The sequence below is a fragment of the Dunckerocampus dactyliophorus genome, chromosome 2 (assembly GCF_027744805.1).
Source record: "Dunckerocampus dactyliophorus isolate RoL2022-P2 chromosome 2, RoL_Ddac_1.1, whole genome shotgun sequence".
NCBI lineage: Eukaryota > Metazoa > Chordata > Actinopteri > Syngnathiformes > Syngnathidae > Dunckerocampus > Dunckerocampus dactyliophorus.
In genome coordinates this window covers 13241639-13264807 of record NC_072820.1, presented here as the reverse complement: position 1 = coordinate 13264807, position 23169 = coordinate 13241639, and the positions used below count along the sequence as shown (strand labels likewise).

Sequence of the window (23169 nt, the reverse complement as noted above, 5' to 3'; positions counted from 1 at the left end):
GCACACAAGTGCTGTTATTGTCATTGTAAAAAAAAAAAGCATTATTGCATCATACTGAAAGATGTTTCTAATATTTTCTCCCACTTTTACATGCTGTATAAGACACAGCAATAAACACACACCATAAACATATTGTTCAATGAATACTGTACCTCTTAAAAACGAGCATTGTCATTGATGGAAAGGCATATTTATGATAAAGTGTTTATTGCCTCTCATTAGATTACACAGGTGTTTTATGGAGAACCCACACCAGTCAGAGGTAATACAAGTCGAAGTGTCCAGCCCCCCCTCATAAACAATCAGTAGTAAAGAGCGTCTATTGTAAAGTGGCTGCCAAGCAGATGAGGAAACCCTAAACCGTTTATTAGAAGCACTTTGCACCCTTCAAGCCGAGTGGAGCCACTGTAAATAATGGCAATAGCAGGCCCAGGCTGATAAGTCCACTCAGAGCGTGATTTAGAGCGGGGTCACGTCTGTGCACGGACTGCACAGCGCCTTTTTTCCCTCCCTCCCTCGCCAAATCGTGGGCGTTCCGTGCAAGTGACGCTGCTGTGACGTACATGTGGAGACATGGCGGGCTGACAGTAGGTTCTTTCATTTTGATTTGTTTTCCATGGAGGAAGTGGACATACACCTTTTGCTGGTGGTTTGGAGCGCTGAAAAGGCACATTTCCTCAAGTGTCAGCGGAAGGGAATCAGAAGTTGTCAGTATGAAGCGGGTTGATAAGGATGGAGCAGTACAAGTGTTTGAAAAACCAAAACAATTCCTAAAGAAGACGTAATTGTGAATGCAAACCACATCAGACCAAATGTTTTGGTGCCTGAGCCTTGACCGTGTTGTTGACATGTGATAGCATATAACATCATTGTACAGGCAAACACGATCATGGGTCACAACAACAGTATAGTGAATCCCCACCAATTCTCTATTCTGAATTTGCAGCCCCACATACAGTCGTCCCTCGTTTATTGTGGTTAACTGGATCCAGACCCAACCGTGATAAGTGAATTTCCACAAAGTAGGATTCAATATTAATAAACTGAATAGAGTACAGAAAACCTGTTTATGACATTCTAAATCTGATATTAACTATTATTAGAGCCCTGTAGATATTAAATAACACCCCTATAGTCACCTTTACACTCTCATTATCCTTTGTTTACACCGCATTGTGTAGGCTACAGGATCACTACAAGGACACAAGAGACGGCCACCGCTAGCATAGCAAGTTACTGAGCTAACTACAGTAGTTAGCCTCTCCAATTTACATATTCTAAACTAAAGAAAGTGATTCAAAGGGAGCGGGGATGAAGGACAAAATAACCAAAATCTTACCACTTACACAAAAAGCGTCACACAAAAGGGCTACACCGGTCTATAAGCAGGTTGTAACACGGGATATTTAGTATACACAAAGACGTTACACAGAAATATTTTTTAACATTTGATTAAATAAATACATTTTCCAAACAGGACCGAATAGTGCGAGTAACACGGCTAGTTAAACAGTAGCCTCCCAGAAAAGTCATTTATCGCCATCTTCATCCCTCTTCTAGGAACTAAAACCACTAAAGTAATCTTCTTCAGTGTCAGAATTAAACAGACGCATAATTCCTTCGTCGCACACTTTGGCAGTCTCTCGTTGTCTTTTGTTGTCGCTCTCGGTGTCACTTTCATATCAAACCAAATTGGACCTTTAGCTTGAGCTGTCCGCTTCATCATGTAGTAGTCCAGTCCTTTGAAACTCGTTGGTGATAGTGGATTTTTTAACACACTATAAAAAAAGACACACTATAAACCTTGCCATCCTACATCCACTTTTAGCCATAAAAGTATATAAGCCACAGGGTTCATAGCATGAGAAAAAAGTAGCGGCTACACCGGAAATTACGGTAATATTTGTTTGTTAGTGTTTATTGGAATTACAACAAGCAAGCAGTGTGGATCATGTAGACGTGGCATTAGAGGAACGTATGCATTAGGGATGTAAACGATAAACTGATGCGGCAGGATATCCGGTTTGAGGAGCGAACGATTCCGATGCGCCGCTAAAGACTTCTGCATCGATAATAATCAGCCATAAACCTTTAGATTAATCGATTGTGGAGACACACACCGGGTATCGCGAGAGAAGCAATCAAGCAACGGCCAAAGCATTGTCATGCATGCTTTATAACTTGCCGTGGCTGAAGACGAGATTGCTAACGCGACAGCTAGCTAGGTAGCGCGCCGGCTAGCTATCTAGTGCCGGGTAGCTTGAACGCCGACGTTTGGATTAATTTCAAGAAGGGTGCAAAACATGACCAGCCAGACCAACACAGGCTAGTATGGTAACTTTTCTGCTTTGTAACTACTACAGTAATCGCTTTGAAATGTTGCGCCTGGAGTATTGAAAGCATTATGCTCAGTCTGAAATGCTGCACGATTTCCATTGTTATGACATTTTGAGTATGGGATTTTTTACTTTTCCAAGCTAAAACAGCATTTTCATGGCACTCATGTGACAAATACTTGTATTTACCGTAAATTCCAGTGTATAAGCCGCACCCGTGAAAAGCTTTAGAACGGTCCAATTTCTCTAGAGGAAGAACTTAGTTTAGTTTAGTTTATTTGAACATGAAGGTTACAATGGAATACATCTCATGAATCATTTTCACAGTTCCACATGTCCAAAAGGAGTAGGAAGAAGCAGAGCTTATTTAATCCTACCCCCCATCCATTCTACATCTAGTACAGTACATATTGTTCACTTCCTATCATGTTTTCTGTGATAGTCAGAATAATACATAATCTATATCGGTAAGTCCCAAAAATAAGTGAATAAGTAATAATAGTGATAATAAATAAATAATTAGATAAATATGAGTAAAGAATTTTTTTTTTCTTTAAACAAAACAAAACAAGAAATAGCAAACCTGACAGAACAATCATTGTGATAATCAAGACTCTTCTGCCTTGTATTTAGCAAACACCAACTGCTTGTATTGTTTTTTGAATTTGCTCATCTCTGTACATTGTTTTAGTTCCTTACTCAATCCGTTCCATAGTTTAATTCCACACACGGAAATGCTGTGGGTTCTCGCATATAAGTGTTTTAAGTTTTGTTTTCCTCTAAGATCATATTTCTCCTCTCTGATTGAGAAATACTGTATGAGGTTTTTGGGTAATGAGTTGTTATTAACTTTATACATTATTCTAGCGGTTTGAAAGTGTACTAAATCTGCAAATTTTAATATCTGTGATTTTAAAAATAGAGGGTTTGTATGTTCTCTATACTTGGCATTATGAATTATCCTCACAGATCTTTTTTGCAGTACAGTGAGTGAGTGAAGATTGCTTTTGTAATTATTACCCCCATATCTCCACACAATACGTTACTTCTGCTATTTCCAAATAGCATTATTTTAGTTTTACTTATGTTCAGGGATTATCTGTTCCTGTCAAACCATGACTTTAATATGACCTTTTCATCCTTGACCTTTTTAATGAGTTCTTGTGTACTTTCACCAGAACAAAAAGCGGTGGTATCATCCGCGAAAAGGACCAATTTTGAGTCCTTAGTTACTTTACAAATGTCGTTGATATACAAATTAAATAGTTTTGGTCCCAGTATGGACCCCTGGGGTACTCCACACATGGTGTGTAAACTCCCAGATGTGTATTCTCCTAGCTTTACAAATTGTTTCCTCTTTGCTAGGTAGCTTTTAACCCAATTCAAAACTAATCCTCTAATTCCGTACCTTTCTAATTTTGAAATTAAGATATTGTGGTTAATTGTATCGAAAGCTTTTGTCAAATCCATGAAAACAGCTGCTGCGCATCTTCTGCTGTCTATAGCAGTAGTGATTTCCTCCGTGATTTCGATCAGTGCTATAGAAGTTGAAATGTTGGCTCTGAAACCATATTGACTGCTAGTGAGTAATTCATTCTTATTAATAAATTTGTCCAACCTATTATTAACTAACTTTTCCACAATTTTAGAGAATTGTGGTAACAAGGAAACTGGCCGATAATTGGTAAGTTGGCGTTTGTCTCCTTTTTTGAAAATTGGAACCAACTTGAACTTACATTTTTAAGAGTTAAGATGGTCTGTCTCCCTTCCACTGTTAATTCCCTTTTTTCTTGCCATTTTTGTAGCAACAAATTACTTTCTCAGTACGATGATGTTCAACTGACGTTCACAAGGGTATAGCACCACAGAGTGTTTGTTCCGAACACAATCTTTATGCAGACAGAGGAGATAGTAAGAACTCCAGAACTTGGAACACCTGCAGGAATTAGTTGCACCAACTGCCAAGACTTGATCAACCTACATTTGTGCAGAACAGCTTTAAATTGTTGACCCATTTTGTGGTCCCTGAAACAGGCCTTTGTGTATCATTCCGAACTACACAGTATTTTTCAGTTTTGGGTTACTTTCCCTTTTTTTAACCACTTATTTTTCTACCATTTCAAGCTTCTCATTGGATGTGAACGACTTGAATTTCAATTAAGAACTGGAAAAATGGTGGTGTTCTAAAACGTTTGGCCTGTACTGTATATTTATATACAGTATTTATGGTGTGTCAATTTGCTTGTTTTAAACAAAGTAAGCGCTGAGCTGTTCCGTACTATATTTGACTTGCCAAAATGTCCTTTTAATTTTTAAAATTAATTATACTGAGAGCTTGTGCATTGTAGAAAAAAAGCAAACATTCTTTTTCTAATTACCAAAAATATACATTATTGTACTATATTATGATTGAAATGGATTGTTGTGTAGTTTTTGCCGACTTTATTGAGCACATTTTTCAACATTCTGACAAAATCAATCAAAATTGGTCTTATTATCTTTTGAAAGGTAAAATGTAATTTATTTTGAGATTGTGTGCATGTACCTAATATAATGGCTGGAAAGTGCATGTCCATGTGATATAGGGTTTTTTTTCAGACATTCTCGACAGTGTGGCTCATCTTAAACACCATAAACACACAAAAAACAGCCATCCAGCTCCTTTAAATAACATTTCATTTCATACCACTGGACATACACTGCCTATTATATGTTATTCTGTATAAATGCACAGAAGGTTCACTGATATTGTTTGAGTTCAGTGATTTAGTGCAGCCAAACGGTCTGGGGAAAGTGGGAGGTAATGCTCCAGGCCAAGTTAAATTAGTGAGATGGGATGCGCTGCGCCCGGCCATCCTCCCTGTTGCCCTCAGTGGAACGACACAGGCGTCTATCTGGCTCCGAATCAATCAACTGAATCTGGCTGGTCAGTGAACTGTAGTTCATCAGCTGCACCACTGCTGAGGAAGGTCTAGACAAGACAGTGAGGTTGAGTTGGGTCACATAAAAATAGTATAGGAGTCATTAATGATGATGTTTCAGAGCGGTCTTTGAGAAAAATGGTCTCCTGGCCGAAGAGATGAAACTTAAGTCTCTCAATTAACTTCATTTAAATGCATTTATTGCCACTGTAAGCTTAGAACACTACAAAATTACAACCCAATCTACTGCAACATAAAAGACAAATAATGAAATAAATAAAAAAATGTAAGATATGAACATGGACCAGCGGGGCTAATATAAACAGATATTGCACACTCATTGAAAATAAACTTGTGGTTGGGCTGGAATAACACATTTTCCACTTACAATAAAGTTCCTGGCATCCACGTGATGCTAAAAATGAGATCAAGCAGCTACTGATGTTGTACAAAAATGTATGGCAAAAGTAACTGTGGTTTGAACTCACCTATCATCAGTAATATTTAAAAAACACACGCAGTAATTGTACTAATTTAAATGCACAGCAGCGCCATTATGGCGACCCAATGAAGTACTAGTTTTATACATAGACATTATTTACTAATTTACAATGAAAGTAATTCAAAAACGAAATTAGATTATGCATGCATTCCCTGATATTTGATCAGTTTATGACCCACATCCAATAGTTCTTGATGCAGTATCCCACAGGTTTTACAAGAAGTTCATAGCTATTAACTACACAGTATTTACTATTAGTCACAAAACTTTGAGTCCAATCTTCTAACACACATTTGTTGATGTCCGAAAGTCAATTATTCCCCTATAAAATCAGATTTTAAGATTTAATATAATACAGACATAGCACAATAGTTACAGCAAAACCTATATTTTCTGTTTCATATTTGATTTACATTTAAAATAAAACAAATACATTAAAACTATTTAAAAATATGTTAAAACCATGTAGTATTTACTGTCAAAATATTTTTAAAGCAACGAACATTTTATTTTAAATAGATTCTGTACTGCATGTTGTCAGTTGTCTGTCAAAAGTTGGACTTTTGGCCATTAGAATGTGAAATATGCAATTTGTCTTCATCTTAAAAATCATAATTTGTAACATTCAATTTTAATAACATACATTTAAAACTGTAACTAGTGAAAATGGGAGGAATCACATGGTTCTCCTGCCTCATGGTGCGGTGTATGGGGTCTATTTCAACTCGTGATTCGGTTTCACCAAACGTGGTTCCTGGCCCAAACAAATTTCAACCTGATCTATAGTACACAAACCTAACATCATTTATTATAGGTACAATTTGTGGTATTTAGCTTGTTTTTCATTGGCCTTCGGCACTCTCTAGACATCCAATTAGATAAGAAACTAACAAAAATATCAACAAATGTTGAAAAAAGTACAAAAAGGCATAATGTTAATACTAATAAATATATACAGTCTGTTTCCAAACTTAAACATAACAAAATGGCTCCTGAATCCTTTGATTTTTCAGTATGCTGCCCTCGTTGTTAATCCCTGTACCGTATGACACGTGTAATAATATGAATGGACACCAAGACACCATCTTCTGTCAAGTCCTTGGCTTTGTCCGTCCTATTCTAAGGAATGTGTAGGTGCGACTGATGGAGGAGGTGCTGAGTTGAGAGAGAAGAGGAGAAATGGTGTCAGAGGAGTGTTGCCCCCTCGTCTTTCTTCCCTCCGCATGTCTCCATCCTTTATGGCCGTCTAACCACATTTGTTACTGGTTTGATGGGCCAAGGGGTGGCCTGGAGTACAACATATTATTCTTCATCCCTCCCAAAATAACCTCCTCCAGCCTACTGTTTTAAGTCTCTCAGCAGAGGGAGTGTAGTGATGGAGGAGGGGTGCAGAGAGACTGAAAGATGTCTCCACGGCTCTCAGAGGAGGACATCAAAGTGGAGTGCTCCTTCAAGCCTGTGGCACCATGATGCTCCGAGCAAGAACCCTCGCTGCTCGAGATGTTGTAACATGGATGATTAGTGGCAGTATAAGACTTTGAACATTGCACGTACAAAGAGAGAACCCAGCTGAGCGCAAAGCTTTAAACTTTTTTTTAAGAGGGTGGGGGGGCCGATATGGGGGGTTCCTTTCGTGAAGAGATATCACGTTGTTGGCTCGTCCCCTTTTTATGCACGTCGCGGGAATAAAGGACAATAAATAGTGTGGGAGGCTGCTCTCATGCCTGTCATACTTTCCCTTAGTCTGGGACACATTTGTACTTCATCTGACTCATTTGTTGAAACATCTGTAGGGACAATGACTTGGGATGACGCTTTGATCAAATATGTGTTCATCCTTCAATATTAACATGTTTTGTGTACGCTCAAAAATCCATTTTCAATTAAAACCAAGTCAACGTTGTCCCGCTTGTGTCTGCCCCTTGATCGGCAAGGATTTTAAATATAGCTAATATGCAGAATCCCACAAAGATTTTAAAATTAAATCAACTATTAAATATTTATAAAGGTTTGAGTGCAACTGATGCAAAACATGTATTGCTAATAATGATAATAATAATTGTAAAAAGAATCATAACAATAAAGGCATTCAACAATAAGACCAGAGTTTAACATTTTAATGTATTTCAGATACGGGACAGTTGGTGCAGCACAAGGTCATTTTAATTTTTAAAAGAACATGGAAAGCAATTATACTGTATAAATAATACATTATTATAACCAGACCCGGATAAGTGGAAGAAAATGAAAATAGATAAATTACTACAGTATATAGATTACAAATACTAATACTTTAGTTTTTACTGTGAACACTTTAAAGTTAAAGTTTCAAAAACAAAAACATTTTTTTTATTGTGTCTTTTGTTTTTTTTTTTTATCAAAGCCTGAATGCAGCTCACTGCAAGGCCAAATACTGTATTTTCTCAAATACTGCCCTCCACTCTAACAGGCACCAGGTCTCAATTAATCGCCGGGTGTATCGGCCACTCGGATTGAAACAAGCAAACGCTTTATTTACAGTAAAAGCGGTCCTCGAGTTACAGTAGACTTCTGTAGACTGTGATGTAAGTCAATACCAAAGGTCCTGCAGTGTTGTTTTCGTCAACGATGACGATAACGAAATTATTTTGTTGACTAAGTTTTTTTTTTAATGACAAAAACAAGACGGTGACAGCTAAACATGGCTCATTAGTGACTAAAACATGACGAGTCGTGAGTAAGTTTTCGTTGATGAGACGAGACTGGACGAAAATGTTAGTGGGTGGTCTATCAGACCTTTCAAATGCATGACATTTCTTCCTATTGTGTATGTAATCTTTCAGTCAAAAACTAAAATGTAGCAATGCATCCTAGCTTAGCATGCAACGCACTTCCTGCTCAACACGCTGGTGGCCTGTGACGTGGGCAACGACAACACTTTTAGTAGGAAACAACACAGTGATTTGTGGATATGCCTTAAATATAATCCATCCAAAAGAAAAATTGAATGCATTGTGCAGAGAGACGGCAGTAAACGTGGCTGCAACCTGAAGGCTCATCACACTGATATTCTTCGAAGGTAAGTTACAACAAGTTGTGTTAACACATCATATACTGTACATACAATGTTACTTGACAATTGGCTTGTGATGAATTTCATAATTAGCCTAAAGCTTTCCATGTACTACTACTAAACGGTAGCTTTTTCTTTAGCAGGAGCCAATCAGAGGCTACCAGTGCACTCACAACAAGCTTGTCAACCCAATGGAAATCGCTGGAGGTCAGTATATGTAACAGTATAACAATATAACAGTCTGACTCGCTACGATTGGATGGCGACCAGTCCAGGGTGTACCCGCCTCTCGCACAACGTCAGCTGGGATAGGCTCCAGCATGCCCCCACGACCCTAATGAGGAGAAGCAGCACAGGAAATGGATGGATGACTCACTCATCTTACAAACAACACTAAACTCATCACACTGCGACGTAACACTATATATATATATAAATATACAAACATGCACCAATATGATCTGATGAAAAATGAAAAAATAAACATTTTAAAGCTTTCCCATAATGCATGTGATGCATTGCTCAGAAAGAAAGAAAAGTCAGAAGGGTTCAAGGGTATGAGAGGGTTGCATTGTGTTCTGCATCCTTGTGGTGTATTAGAGCAAACTATCACTGCTGTGTTGTAATTGTCTGTTAATCTATTTACTACTGCTACCAGTAGAAGGTGTTGTATACTCATGTGAGACTTGAAGACGTGTGCAGCTCCACCTCGTCTCAGTATGTGTTTTATGTGCTTGCACAGCATATTAGGAACCCACAGTAGACAATAGCCTGGTATAAACTTGCCTGGACGCAGCCGTAGCTCCCGTCCTTTACGTACACCGAGCTTCCACATCAGCTAGCTTCCTGAAACCCTCGGGTTACATTGGCATGAGACAGACGTCATTTATTTCCCTGATTCAAACTGTTTCGAGCCCGACGTAACGCATCAAAGATGAGGTGCTGGTGTATCGATTATTTCTACACCATGAATGTGTGAACATGAATTATGTTGGTCGTGCACCCTCCTTTGCATGATATCATTGTGTGGCAAATGTTGCACTGAGACGACCACTCTTTTTTATGAAGTTAAGCCAAACTTTTTAGCCACTTCTTCTTCACTGGTGCTCGCCGGCGTCTTCTTCGTTGGCGTTCGAGGCTATTTCTACCGGTCGGCGAAGCGGGCATCGAAACTACGGATCGAAATAAAAACATTTGAATGATCCCAGGAGAATTGTAATGTTCGTCCCAATTCCCATCTATGCTCGAGACTCGATGCCCAACCTTATTTGTGCTTACCCTCTCATACCCCTCATACTGTAAATGGTTTGTCCTTTCTGCAGTTGAGTAAACAAGCACCACTGCTTACTATATGTGGAAACAAGGTGTTCCATGTTTTCTGTACACGTGGCACAGCAGCAACAGCACACAGTACAACTTTGCATGCAAAGGCTGAATATGTGAGGAGTGTTCAAGTGATGACCATTTCAGAGGGGGGACAGTTTTGGGCCCAGTTTGGTCCAGAGGGCTGCGGTCTATTTTGTGACTTTGTGCAGAGTTTTGCTTGACACAATCCTAGAATTCCCAGGTTGTGACTAAAGGAGCGATCGCTCACTTGCAAGCCTTATATAGCAAAAACAACATGCGCTGTTCTGCTAATTTACGACACAAACGCCACAGCGCACGATTGTGCAAACAACATCCAAATATGTTATTTTATCAGTCATTTCCATTTGTTGCACTTCAAATTGATATATAGTACATGGAGGCAATTCCTTATCCTTTCTTTTACATGTGTCACACCACAAGACTGTTTTTTCCCCTGCTGGAGACGGTTATGTGGACTCGTGTGTGGTAGTGAAATTATTCTGGGCTGAGTCTATGAGGAGGTCACGTTCATTCTCCCAGAACAAAGTCACTGCGCACGGCAATGAAAGGCCACTGCAGTGATGATTCACTCACACATGTGAGATTTCATTTAACACGTTTTTATATTAGCAGACATTCATGTGACCTTATGTGTGGCTCGGTATGTTCCTTCACTTCCATACGGTGATGCAGAAAGTAACACGTGTGAGTGTGTGTGTGTGTTCAGCATGTTAAACTAAAAAAACGCATCCTGCTACCACCAGCGGACTGAATTCCCCCTCGTTTTCCGTCTTTGTACACCTTTCATTTAGTCTAAATATATTCCAAATATTCCTCAGAGAAATAAACAAGAGTTAAAATAAGACTAAGAAATGTGCCTTTTATGGCCCAGAATAGACGTGCCTCTTTTTTCTGTGCAGCTTTCATGTTTGAGGAAGTCCAAAACAATTATATTGTTACATTGTTACATTTCCACCTCTCGCTGTGAATGCGCCACATTGATCTTTATGAGGTCACATGCGTGTTACCTTCTGCTAACAGTCAAATCATGATTTACTGTAATTGAAAAGACAAGAATACGGTTTGGTATATGACAAAATACTGTTTTAAAAGTTCATATTGTATTAGAAAACACAGCCAGTACAGACAAATGTAATATTTATTTCGTAAAAATAGCAGAATAATAGATAGAAAGTTATCATGAAGTACATCACTTGTTTACATTTGCACAGTTCATCATGTCTGACATGAAGTAAGTAGAAGCAGAGTTTATTTAATCCAAACCATTCTCAACAATGACTGGGAGCCTGTTCACTCCCTGTGTGTACCAGATTACCATTTTCTTAGAGGGGAGAAAAAGAATAAAATGAGTCATAGTGTAGACCAGGGGTCACCAACATTTTTCCTTGCGAGAGCTACTTTTAGAAAATGAAAATGGCCACAAGCTACTCATTTTTGTAGAAATGATTTTCATACCTTATTTCAACCCAAACAGATCAAATATGCTTGTTTTACCAAAACATTCACAAAATGCTGGTATCCACAACTCACATTTTATGTTTCACAATACTTTTCTTTCTGGTGTTCTCACATTATTAACTGAAAACCTGAATGAAAAGCAGGCTTGCGGGCACCTCATGTGGTCGTGGGGGGCTACCCGCGGGCACCATGTTGGTGACCCCTGGTCTAGATAATAAAGTTTGTAGTAATAAAAAAATAAAAAGAATAAATAATAAGTCCAGGAGCACTTTTTAATGAATAGATAAATATATACAGTCATGGAAAAAATAATTAGACCACCCTTTTCTTCAGTTTATTGATCCATTTTAATGCCTGGTACAACTAAAGGTACATTTGTTTGGACAAATATAATGATGATAACAAATATAGCTTGTAAGAGTTTAATTTAAGAGCTGATATCTAGCAACTTCCATGGTTTTCTTGATAATAACCAAAATTACTTAAGTTCTTACATGACTAGCTATAGCATTGTACTGCCAAAAAATGTTATTCTTATGAGCTATTTTTGTTGTCATTGTTATATTTGTCCAAACAAAGGTACTTTAAGTTGTGTCAGGCATTAAAATGAACAAGAAACTGAAGAAAATCAAGAAAGGGTTGCCTCATCAGTTTTTCCTTGACTGTAATACGTAGATGATAGATAACATCTTATTAGACAGATAGATAACACTACTATTAATATTAAAAGATAGTAATAGAGCTCATCGCCAGGTAAATGTTAAAATGTTAAAGCAACTCACGTTGGACAGAAAAGTTGTTGCGTGTCCTCCCCACCGTTGCGTTCAATGAAGGAAACCAAAGTGAGTAATGCTGGTACTGTGCAGTGGAAAAGGGGAATGAAAAGGTGAAGTTTAGTCAATAAACTGTCATAATATAGTCTTTCTCTGCTTGAGTTCAGAATTGTTCTTTTTTTAATTGTCTTGTAAAAGTCGACTGCCTTTAAAGAGCTTTGCAGCTGACAAGAAGTTATTTGACAGCTGGAGCTTGTGAAGTTTACAAGTGTCGGGTGTAACTCTGTGATCTTTGGCCAAACTACAGTACGTCCTCCTCCGCAACACTAGGTGGTGATGACGCTACTTTCAGCTTGTTTAGATACGTCACAGCAAACAAGGAAGTGGCAGCTGGCTTGTAAGTTGCTGTCTGATACAAGCCGAGGGCTTAAAGGCATAACTTTACTGCTTTTTACGTCACATATCCATGGAAACATTTGAATTCTTACTTCACTAAATAAAATGCAATGGATTTTTTCACTGAATTTGAATATTTACTACTTGATGTCCCCCCGGTGGAACTGGAAGACGTGGATGGAGACGAGGGAGCGTGGGTTTTTCTACTGAGACTGCTGCCCCCCACGACGTGGACTCAGATAAATGGAAGAGAATGGATGGATGGATGGGTGAATGGATGGATGGACTACCCCCTCAGGCCAACCTTCTTCAGGGTTACCAACATATTATTCATGTTTTGATTTTATTTCAACTCACTGCGAATGTGCTTAGGTGGAATGTGTTAATGTCAAACTGCCATTTTTTAGATGTTTAGTCACTTTTTGAAAGGGTGGCTGAAACATACTCTAACCAAATACATTTTTTTTTATTTCAGAATGAATGTAAATCCAACATATCGTTCTAGGAAGCCACAAATGTTAACACAAAATACATGCTTATACTGTAAGGGCTGCACGGTGGCCTAGCAGTTGACATGTTGGCCACACAGTCAGGAGATCTGGACAATCTGGGTTCAACTCTCTGTTGGGCATCTCTGTGTGGAGTTCGCATGTTCTCCCCGTGCATGCGTGGGTTTTTTCGGGGTACTCCGGCTTCCTCCCACATTCTAAAACCATGCATGTTCATAGGTGTGAATGTGAGTGTGAATGGTTGTTTGTCTATATGTGCCCTGCGATTGGCTGGCGACCAGTCCAGGGTGTACCCTGCCTCTTGCTTGATAGGCTCCAGCATACCCCAGTGACCCAAATGAGGACAAGCAGCATAAAAAAAGAATGAATGAAATGTTTTTTATACTTTTACAATGATAGATTTAGATGCAGAAATCAATTCAATGCATGTAAATACATATAAAAGGTGAATGAAAGGGATGTACATTGACGTACATTTAAGGTTTCTTTGACCTTCACTGACGATGTGATTGTTGCCAAAGACACGATGTGGCAGTGAGAGTTATTTCTTAAATTCAGCAGTGTTTCTCACCCAATTGAATTCAAGAAATAACTCATAGCATAGGTTTTTTGCGGGAAGTAGGGAAGGCTCATTGCGCCACACTTCGAAGACGCCTGCTCTCGCGCATGTAAGATCAAATTCCGGTGTATAAGCCGCACCCACTAAATTTAGAGGAAAAACCAGAGAACCATAATTTTTACACACACTCTATGTCTCTTTCTCTCTCTCTCTTTCGGTTTTCTCTATCTGGCAGTAGTTCCAGCATTTCGAAACCTGTTGACGATAGTGTGGCCGAGCAGTTGAGGATTCTACGAATGTTGTGGGAGTGTAAGGTAGACGAAACGTCAGGAGCCGGAGCTGTACAACGCACAGCTCATCTCTCGGCTGACTCCCATCAAGTGACCTCAACACACAACAACAGCACTTCCAGCCTTCAAGATAACAGCACATCTTGTAGTGCTACAAAATAAAGGTGTCACAAAAAAGCTTACAATAGTGTATTTTCCACTGCACGCTCCACTCCATTTCTCATGGAGTTATCGCTCTGGTGCCTTGGAATCATCACATTGATGATTTTAGTATAGTATTTTAGTATTGTTGTTGCTCACTGTAAACTAGAGTGTAGTGCATACCCGGCTGCACAGAACTAGAGCGACAGGGTTATTAGCAAACGCCGAGAATGGTGGCTTCTCTTCGTTTTTTGGTTATTTCCTTTTTTTGCCCTTAGGATGTATTATTGTAGTATTAGCATTTTTCGAAATACATATTTAAACATCAGTAGTAGTTCTGAAGTATAGGAGATGTCACGAAATTAGAATTTAGCCGCACCGATAGATAAGCTTCAAAGTTTGAGAAAAAAGTAGCGACTTATACACCGGAGATTCAATCAATCAATCAAATATGAAATATATTGCTCTTTTTTTTTTTTTACCATTGCTTACCGTGCACCTCATGTCCTGACCACACACACACACACCCCTTGCACACACATACATCTGCATACCCCACAGAAGGCCCAGCTGCTGCTGCTGCTGCTGGCCCATTTGGTGGTAATCAGGTAGGCCAGAAGGCCCACATCCTCTCCCTGATTAACACTTCTCAAGTTCTAACACACATCTGAACTCCTCCTTCTATTGAATGCTGGACCTGAGATCTGCTTACCCTCCAAGAGATGAATAACTCTGTTGACGATACATATAACAGCTAATCACACACACTCTTTTTATGCGAGGGAAAAAGAATGTCTGTGCACCACAAGTCCGTTACAGCAGGCAATGTTTGTTTATTTGAACCAAAGCACATTTTTGTAATCAGCTGAGGTTCCGAGCTCAGGTTCTCTTTACCTGTGTTGGAATCTGGACGGTTCTTATACGCTCCATTACCGCGCCTGTCAGGCACAACAAATTCATGGCCCAACATGCAGATAAATCTATGACTTCCTGCTACAGGACATTTGCTGCAGACATTCCTCTATGAACACAGGATGTAAAAAGAAAAGCTCCTGTTGAAGGAAACATTGTGAATGAACTTCACTCTGATCAAAAGCAAATGATCCAACAACTTCAACATTTCATTTTATATACACTGCAGTGGAATGCAGACCTCCAACAGGGCAGAACACTCCTATTTGGCTTGAATATGAGGAATAAGTCGAAGTTGATTGTTGCAATTTCTGAATTTACAAGCTCGCTCTGAAACTCACAAACTCATTTGTGAGTTTGCCGTTTACAACATACAGTATATATTATGGTATATTGTCTTGTCCTGGGCAAGACAATAAAGTGCATCCGGGGGTGATGCGAGAGCTCTGACGCTCTGGGGGAAGTCGAGTTACCCCTTAAATCACCATCGCTCCCAGGTTCAATCTGACCCGGAGTGATAGTCCCTGTCAGGGTCCCAGCTATGGGTAAATAGTATAGTATTTGGCAGCAGGAATGCACCTCAAGTAATCCGACGGAAGATTCCGCTTATGGACAACATTGGACCTTGCAGTGGGCGACCAATCACGGCCTCCATACTTCTGCTGCATCCCAACCAACCTCCAGCCGTCTTGACTTTGTCTTGCCCCCGGGCCCAGATAGGGAGTGACGAGAGAGTGAGGCTGACGCTTGCGCAACTCTCCCTGACTTAAATCCAACTAACTCACTAGTCATTATGGTACAGGGTATTTTTCAACTAGTATGTCATCATATTAGAGTGCGTTGACAATATCGTGACATACAGTATCTTGAAAGCCCTCATGCAGGCCTTTAATATGACATAAGTCAATGTGGTTTCTTGCAAATACATTTTTGACCTTGTTAGTGGGGAACTTTGACCTTAGTCTCAACAACTCAACAACCAAACGGGAGTCCTAAGGACTTAAAGTTGGAAACAATAACATAAAAGATGACAGCACAATTATCAAGAAAAGCCATAGAATAGGAAATGTGACTTATTACAACATAGGAAAGGGTCTGGTTGCTCAGTGCAATACAATAAAGTTCATACCAGAATTCTGGCAATAACCAAAGTGACACAGATTCAAATTCAGAAATATGTAGTGTCCATCATATGCGTTACAATCCACTTTTCTACTAATGTATTTTTTTTTTATCAATACACTTTGGGGAACTGTTGTTTTACATCATGCTGTGGCGGGAGGTGAAGTGTGATACCCCAGAGCCTTTTTGTCATACCATGACCCGTTTAAAAAAAATGTTTCAGGGCACCCAGAACGCCATTTCCATGTGGGTGACAGGCTGAAACGATAAAATATTTGCCGTTCTGACCTGAAAATGTTTCCATGTGGCCCCTAAATGTTTCCTCCCTGCAATTTGCTCGCATACCACTAAGGTTTCACTGAGTATTTTTGATGGGGCTAATATACAGTATATACATTTTCACCATCTACATGTGCACACAATAAGGCAATTTAGTCGTTGAATAATAATAATAATAATTGGCCCAGCAGGGCCCAGCAACACCTATAAAGAGCCACTAGGTGGCAGTGTTGCTTTGAGACCACCTCCATTTTGGTGTCTGTCATGCGCCTTTAGAGGATGAGTAGTTTTACTTCATTTTAGTTGTACAGTCGTCCCTGGTTTAACGGTTCCAGACCCGACCGCTATAAGGAATTTCCGCAAAGTAGGATTCAATATAAATAAACTGAATATTTTTGTAGTTAAAACATAGAAACCCTGTGTATGACCTTCTAAATATGGTTGTTAATATTATTCTGTAGACATGAAATAACACCCCATAGTCACCTTTACACAAATATTATTCTTTGTTTACACCACATTGCGCAGGCCACTGCAGGGACATAAAGAGACGGCCGCCGCTAGTACAGCTAATGAGTTAGCTTCTCCAATTTACTTATTCTGAGCTTAAGAAAGTGTTTCAAACGGAAGCCAAAAACCTACCACTTCAACACGGAAAAGGAGGAGAAATATTGTTCACGCTATCATGTCGGACATGCCATTATTTTTTTTTAAAACACGATAGAGCGAGGGAGCGATGTTCAAACCGCGATGTAGCGAGGGACTGCTGTATTTACTTTTTTCATGGAGTGCTTAGCTTATGGTTTAGAATGACACCACTTTAATTATTCCCAATAGAAAACTGATTTGAAATTAGCACAACTTGAAAGTCAAACACAAGGGATTGTGTTCAACTTCAGCTTCCACTTCCACTGCTGTATATACATACGTGTACTGTATATTTGAAGATAGTGCTTCCACATTGTGCAGTATGCAGTATATCAAACCTCATACCTCATCACACAGGCAGCCCAAACATGAGCTTCCCCCTTTGTTAGCGTTTGTTAGTAGGATGCAGCTTTCTACAACAGAGAGCACACTGAGTACGCTTTGAGTTTAAATAATCAAAACGCACAGGGGGTCTCTTCCGTGCTCAGTGCAGGCTGTGAAGTTTACAACCTTTCCATCCTCCTTTTATTCATCACATACACTTATTTTTCTTTTGATATAACCAACATGCCACGACATGTTTCCGTCCCAAAAACAGGCTCCTTTGTGGGCTGGGCACCCCACAGCCAAATCTACTAGGAAGTCTCTTTGAAGGGTCTTCATTCATGATGAAACCTGGATGCAGGATGACAACATGAGGCAATACACAAGCTTTATCAAACACTGCCAGAGTGGAGTATGTATTCATTGAACAAGCTATTTAGTAAGCATTCAATATTTAAATAACTATTAGTAAGTTATAATAGTAATTTGGGTTTTATATAATAATAATAATTTAAACATTATAATAACGTCAATTTATTTACTTAGTTATATATTTAATTAATACATGTTTTAAGTTTGTACTTGTCACAGGAAGATCCTCAGAACTAACAGTGGGGGGTGGTTAAGCTGTAATGACTATAATGATGACTTCACATTAAGGTGACACCATGTGGCAGAGCTTAAAGGTTAGCTAGTCAGCACCTGGTACAGATGAGCTCCCCCCAGAGAAGATTAACAAACCCCTCATTTAAAAGCGCCTTAAAACCATTGATAATGAGGAAACACATGGCTGTCAAAGGCCTGTAAAGAAGCCCTTCTGAGTAAAATGATGGAATGAATGCTGACACTCAGATGCTCAGTGCTAATGTGCACTTAAATGAATCAACTGTATGTATTATACACCAATAGACAGTCACCTTAATTGTAGTATTGATATCACATACTGTATCATGGCCATGTTATTAGAAGTGAAAACAAGGACTCTTTCTTTGTGCGAAGTCAGCCACAGATACTCTCTTTTTTTATTTTTTTACACTTTCTGCGCAATTTCCTCTCTATTTCCTCCCTGAAGACCCTTGTCTGCAGAATGTGCAGAGTGTGCTTTCCATGGACAGCAAGCAATGGAACCTGCTCCTCCTCCCTCCTCCTGCACCACAATACAGAGAGATGGAGTTATTACCCAGAAAACCTCACCGCCGCCACCATTTTTTTTTTTTTTATCCGTGAATTCCCGGAACACTGAGCTACTATTACGACCAGAATACTTGGACCGCACACCGGTTAGCCACTTGTACGCTGAGCGAGCGAGAAAGAAAAACAAATGCTCCTCACGGTAAAGTGCATCTGCCTTTATTTCTGAACTGCGTCACGCCTGAGTGGTGTGCGTCCGCCGTTGGTGGACTTGGGGGGGGTTAAAATGTGGGTAAAAATAAAAAAAAACACATCAAGTTTCACAGACTCCCCCCTCCCAATCAAACGTATTGCTTAGTTTTATAATAATGACTATGAATGTGTACTGCAAATTTCTATTTTTAATTTCCACTAATTGCACACCTAAAGATAAAAACTATACATTTCACTTAGTTCTACGACCAGCCAGGACGTACACTTGATGCCCAAGTAATGTTGTAGTTTAAATTTCAGGCAAACAGACCATTTGTCCTTATGACAAATCAGTAAAATGATATTTATGATACACATATGTCAATCAGCCTTGAGAATTCTATCAGCCGTCATCCATCTAAGCTGGAAAGAGGCAAAAACATGGACAAGGATCCAAAAAGAAAATCGCTTATCACCACCAGTCCACTAAGTGTTAAGAAGGACACAGTAGTTAGTTGGCCATTTGTCGTGAGCAAAAGCTTGAAGTCCAAGGGCCTTCTGCGCACAGGGGGGACTAATGAGGGTTAGAGGAGACAAAATTTGGGTCACATGAGGAAGGAGGTCCTCTTAACGACCGGTAAAGTGAGACTCCCAGATGCCCAAAAGGTAAAAACACTTCAAGGATATGTTTACATGGCTAAAAATGTCTGTTTCTGTCCGGCCCCTCTTAAACCTTGCTCATCCACGTGCAACACACATCAGGAGATGTGTATTATTGTTTTTTCTTCCCACTTGTCTCTGTCTGTCCCCTTCACATACAAGTTCTGGTAGATTGTATTGTTGCTGTTGTTCTTTCTGTCCGTCCCCCCTACTACCACTGCTTCTACTACAGGAGGAGTGTTGTACTGTAGACTCACCTGTTGCAGGATAATGAGGATAATGTTGTAAAAAACTTTTGTCAGACTGTGTGAGTTTAGAATTTGATGGGTCATTGCTGCTCGCCGTCAAATGCAACTCCCAGTCATTTTTGCCCTGAACACACACGAGCACATCTACACACAATCTAGTCGGAGCAAGGCCAAAGCGGGGAAAGGGAGAGGAAGGAGATGAATAGATACACAGTCATTAAGATAGCTGGAGTGTCAGTGGAATTCATCATGTCAGATAAGACCATGGCCCCTCTGCCAGGGAGCAAGGTGTGTCATTGGCCTCGCTAATCATTGTCAGTGGTGACGTAGCCCACAACCTGTTTGTTTTTGGACTATACTGCTGCTTGCTACGATCAGGCTTTTATGCTGCTGATTCATGTCATCCATGAGTGAGATCGGCCGATAGCGATATCGATCACATGGATTAACTGTTTATTTTCAATTTTTCAATTTATTTGTAATGAGTGCTATCGATCATGAGCGCTGTTAGACAATTCCAAGGGGCCCTGGCAAATACTGTAGGTTCGTTTTAGGGCGAATGGCCTTTTCTTTTGCCTTTATTTGTCGGAAACTATTTACAGTATGTACTATTTGACAGAAACGAAAATGTAATTTGATGCATGTTTTGGAGTAATACGGATACATGGGAAATAAATTGTTCAATAATTATTTTTTAGCTCAAGGTAACACAATTATCAGAATAAAATAATACAAATAAATATCTTTATTCAATAGAAATCTGTCCTGGTCAACGTAAAAGAGGATAAATTCAGTGTCCAGGTTGTAACTTTCATCACTATTAGAACTGTCAACTATTTGGGTTTCATGTACGACTGGCGATATTTAAATTGTACACTAGTCATGCACTAGTCATGTGTCGGAATTCTTTGTTTTTATCGCATTCCTAATGTTAATGTGACTTGATGGTAAAGAGTGAATGTGTTTGTGAGCCCTGTAAAATAAGAATTTCTGTCACCATTTGGGACAGACAATAAAGCATTCTATTGTATTCTATTTTATTCTATTCTATGTTATTTACCAAGCAGAGCTCCACTCAAACAGCGTGGCCATTGTTGTTTGGATATTTTGTGCTCATGTGTCATTATATAAAGGTATAACGTCCATGGTTAACAGTTCTAAAAACAAAACAATACTACTAAGAGATGAAGCAAATATTCTTTGACCCTTTGTGAGCTACTCAAAATCAGCTGGTAGATAGGACATCTGTGATGGTATCACCCTCACAAGGCTGGACACACTATGTGTTTATGTTCATTAAACAACCACACACAAATAGTGTTACGAGGACAGTACATAATTAGTGTCATGACAAGAGTAAAGTTGTTCAGTGACACTTGAAAAAGTTGGTACGTACCCCATGAAGGTGATATCCACTTCGCCATGGCACAAAAAAGAGCTCCGAACTAACCACATTGCTTGTTTGTTTTAAAAACAAAGTCACTCTGGTAAAAAGTCACATTTGGAGTCCAAAGACGAGAAGCTAGGCAGATAATTCTAGCTGGCGAGCTAGCTGCCGCCAATGTAAAGTACGGTCGGTGAGTGATTGACTGAACATACAGCCAATAATGTTTAAATAGCAGCAACCCAAGGGAGTACACCTCACAATGAACATGTTCAAATTGTGTCCAAAGTGTCAATATTTACTGTGAGCACCGTTATTTAGCACCGCCGTACTATTCTTGGGCATGGAAGTAGCCAGAACTGCACAGGTTGTTACTGGAATCCTCTTCCACTCCTCCATGATGACTGGTGAATCTGGTGGATGTTAGACACCTTGCATTCCTCCATCTTCCTTGAGGATGCCCCTCAGGTGCTCGATGGCTTCAGGCCTGGATGAGACATAGTTGGCCACGCCATTATCTTCACCTACAGCTTCCTCAGCAAGGCACTTGTCATCTTGGACATGTGTTAGGCCTCCTTCTCATGTTGGAAAACTGCCATGCGGCCTCGCTTCCCAAGGGAAGTGATGATGTTTTGCTTGAGAATGCCACAGTACATGTTGACATTCATGTTTCTCTTCAGTAAACCGCAGCTCCCCACTGCCGGTAACACTCATGCAGCCCCGGACCATGATGCTACCACCACTACGCTTGACTGTGGGCAAGGCACAACTATTGTTTTACCCACTTGTGTTGCCAGCTATTTAGTCGATTTTAGTGGATAGTAAATCTATACTGCTGTCCAAGCCATACACTGACTACTGTAAAGTATGACTAAGTTTAATTTCTACAGTATTGTCCCTCAAGAGTGGCATAGAAGATGGATGGTTGGATGTCCCTCAAGAATAATAATAATGGTTGCTAAAATGTGAGGGGTGTACTCACTTTTGTGAGATGCTGCGATCCTAAATAACACACCTTGACCCACTTGCCGTGCCAGTTAAAAAGTGTAACAGGACTTCCCCAATGGTCCGCAGCAAGATGTGTACAGTGAGCAGCCACAAAAATGGTCAATGGTCAATTCATATCAATCACAACATACCACGCCATTAAACAGGTCTTGTGTTTCCAGTAGCATTGAGGTGTACACACCCACCTTGTGTTCCCCAAATGAAAAGCTGCCTGTGACTGAAATCCAAGGTGTTAAAACGTTTGCCCTCAATGTGTTGAAATGCATCATGAATACAAACTCAAAGGCCAGATTCTTTTTTTTTTTTTTTTTTTTGCTTGATCTTATCAACGAGGCAGACTTGAAACTCAAACTTCAACACCTAGCGCACAAAGTTTGCACGATCTGTCATTTGGCTTGTGATGTGTTGATGAACGAGAGCATTATGCTGACCTCTAGGACGGGTGGGGGAGTTGGGGGCGGAGCCCCGACCCCCAGCTGCATTCAAAAGGTGTGAAGGAGCAGTGCACCACTGTTCAGCATCTGTCCCCAAAGCAACAAGAGTGTTGCTGTGTGGCAGCCAGCTCGCCTCGCTGCACAAAGCATGACCTGTGTTTGAAAACACACAACTCTTAAGACTTTTCTTGGTTGTAAACTAGACTCTGGAAGCATGGACCTTGTAACAAATACGTGTTTTGCTGACAGCCTCTTGCTTCTCTGAGCGGAGTGAAACGCTTGAACCCTCATCTGCCTCCCTCAGCCTGATAAAGTGCACTGATAAGCTGCTAGGTGCTCGTGAAAAGTGGCCGGCCCTCAGCCCCCAGGCCTGCAATATGAAAGAGTGGCTTGTCTGGAGCGAAGAGGAGATGACGAGGCCCAGAGAAGTACAGAAAACCTGGGCAAGGAAAGTGGAGAAAAAGCAAGGTCCACAAGAAAGGATGAATGATGAATTGGGCTTGCATGCATGCATGTGTGTGT

General features: G+C 39.9%; 1 long non-coding RNA gene across 1 annotated transcript in view; it reads right to left on the bottom strand.

The window, feature by feature from the left end:
• Positions 1-8072: 8072 nt before the first annotated feature.
• The window catches only part of LOC129176967 (uncharacterized), a 31073-nt gene continuing 15976 nt past the window's right edge, over positions 8073-23169 (bottom strand). The window contains exons 2-3 of the long non-coding RNA XR_008569549.1: positions 12420-12495; positions 8073-9145 (exon numbers count right to left, since the gene is read on the bottom strand). This is a non-coding gene — a long non-coding RNA (uncharacterized LOC129176967). The remainder of the gene's footprint in view (positions 9146-12419; positions 12496-23169) is intronic.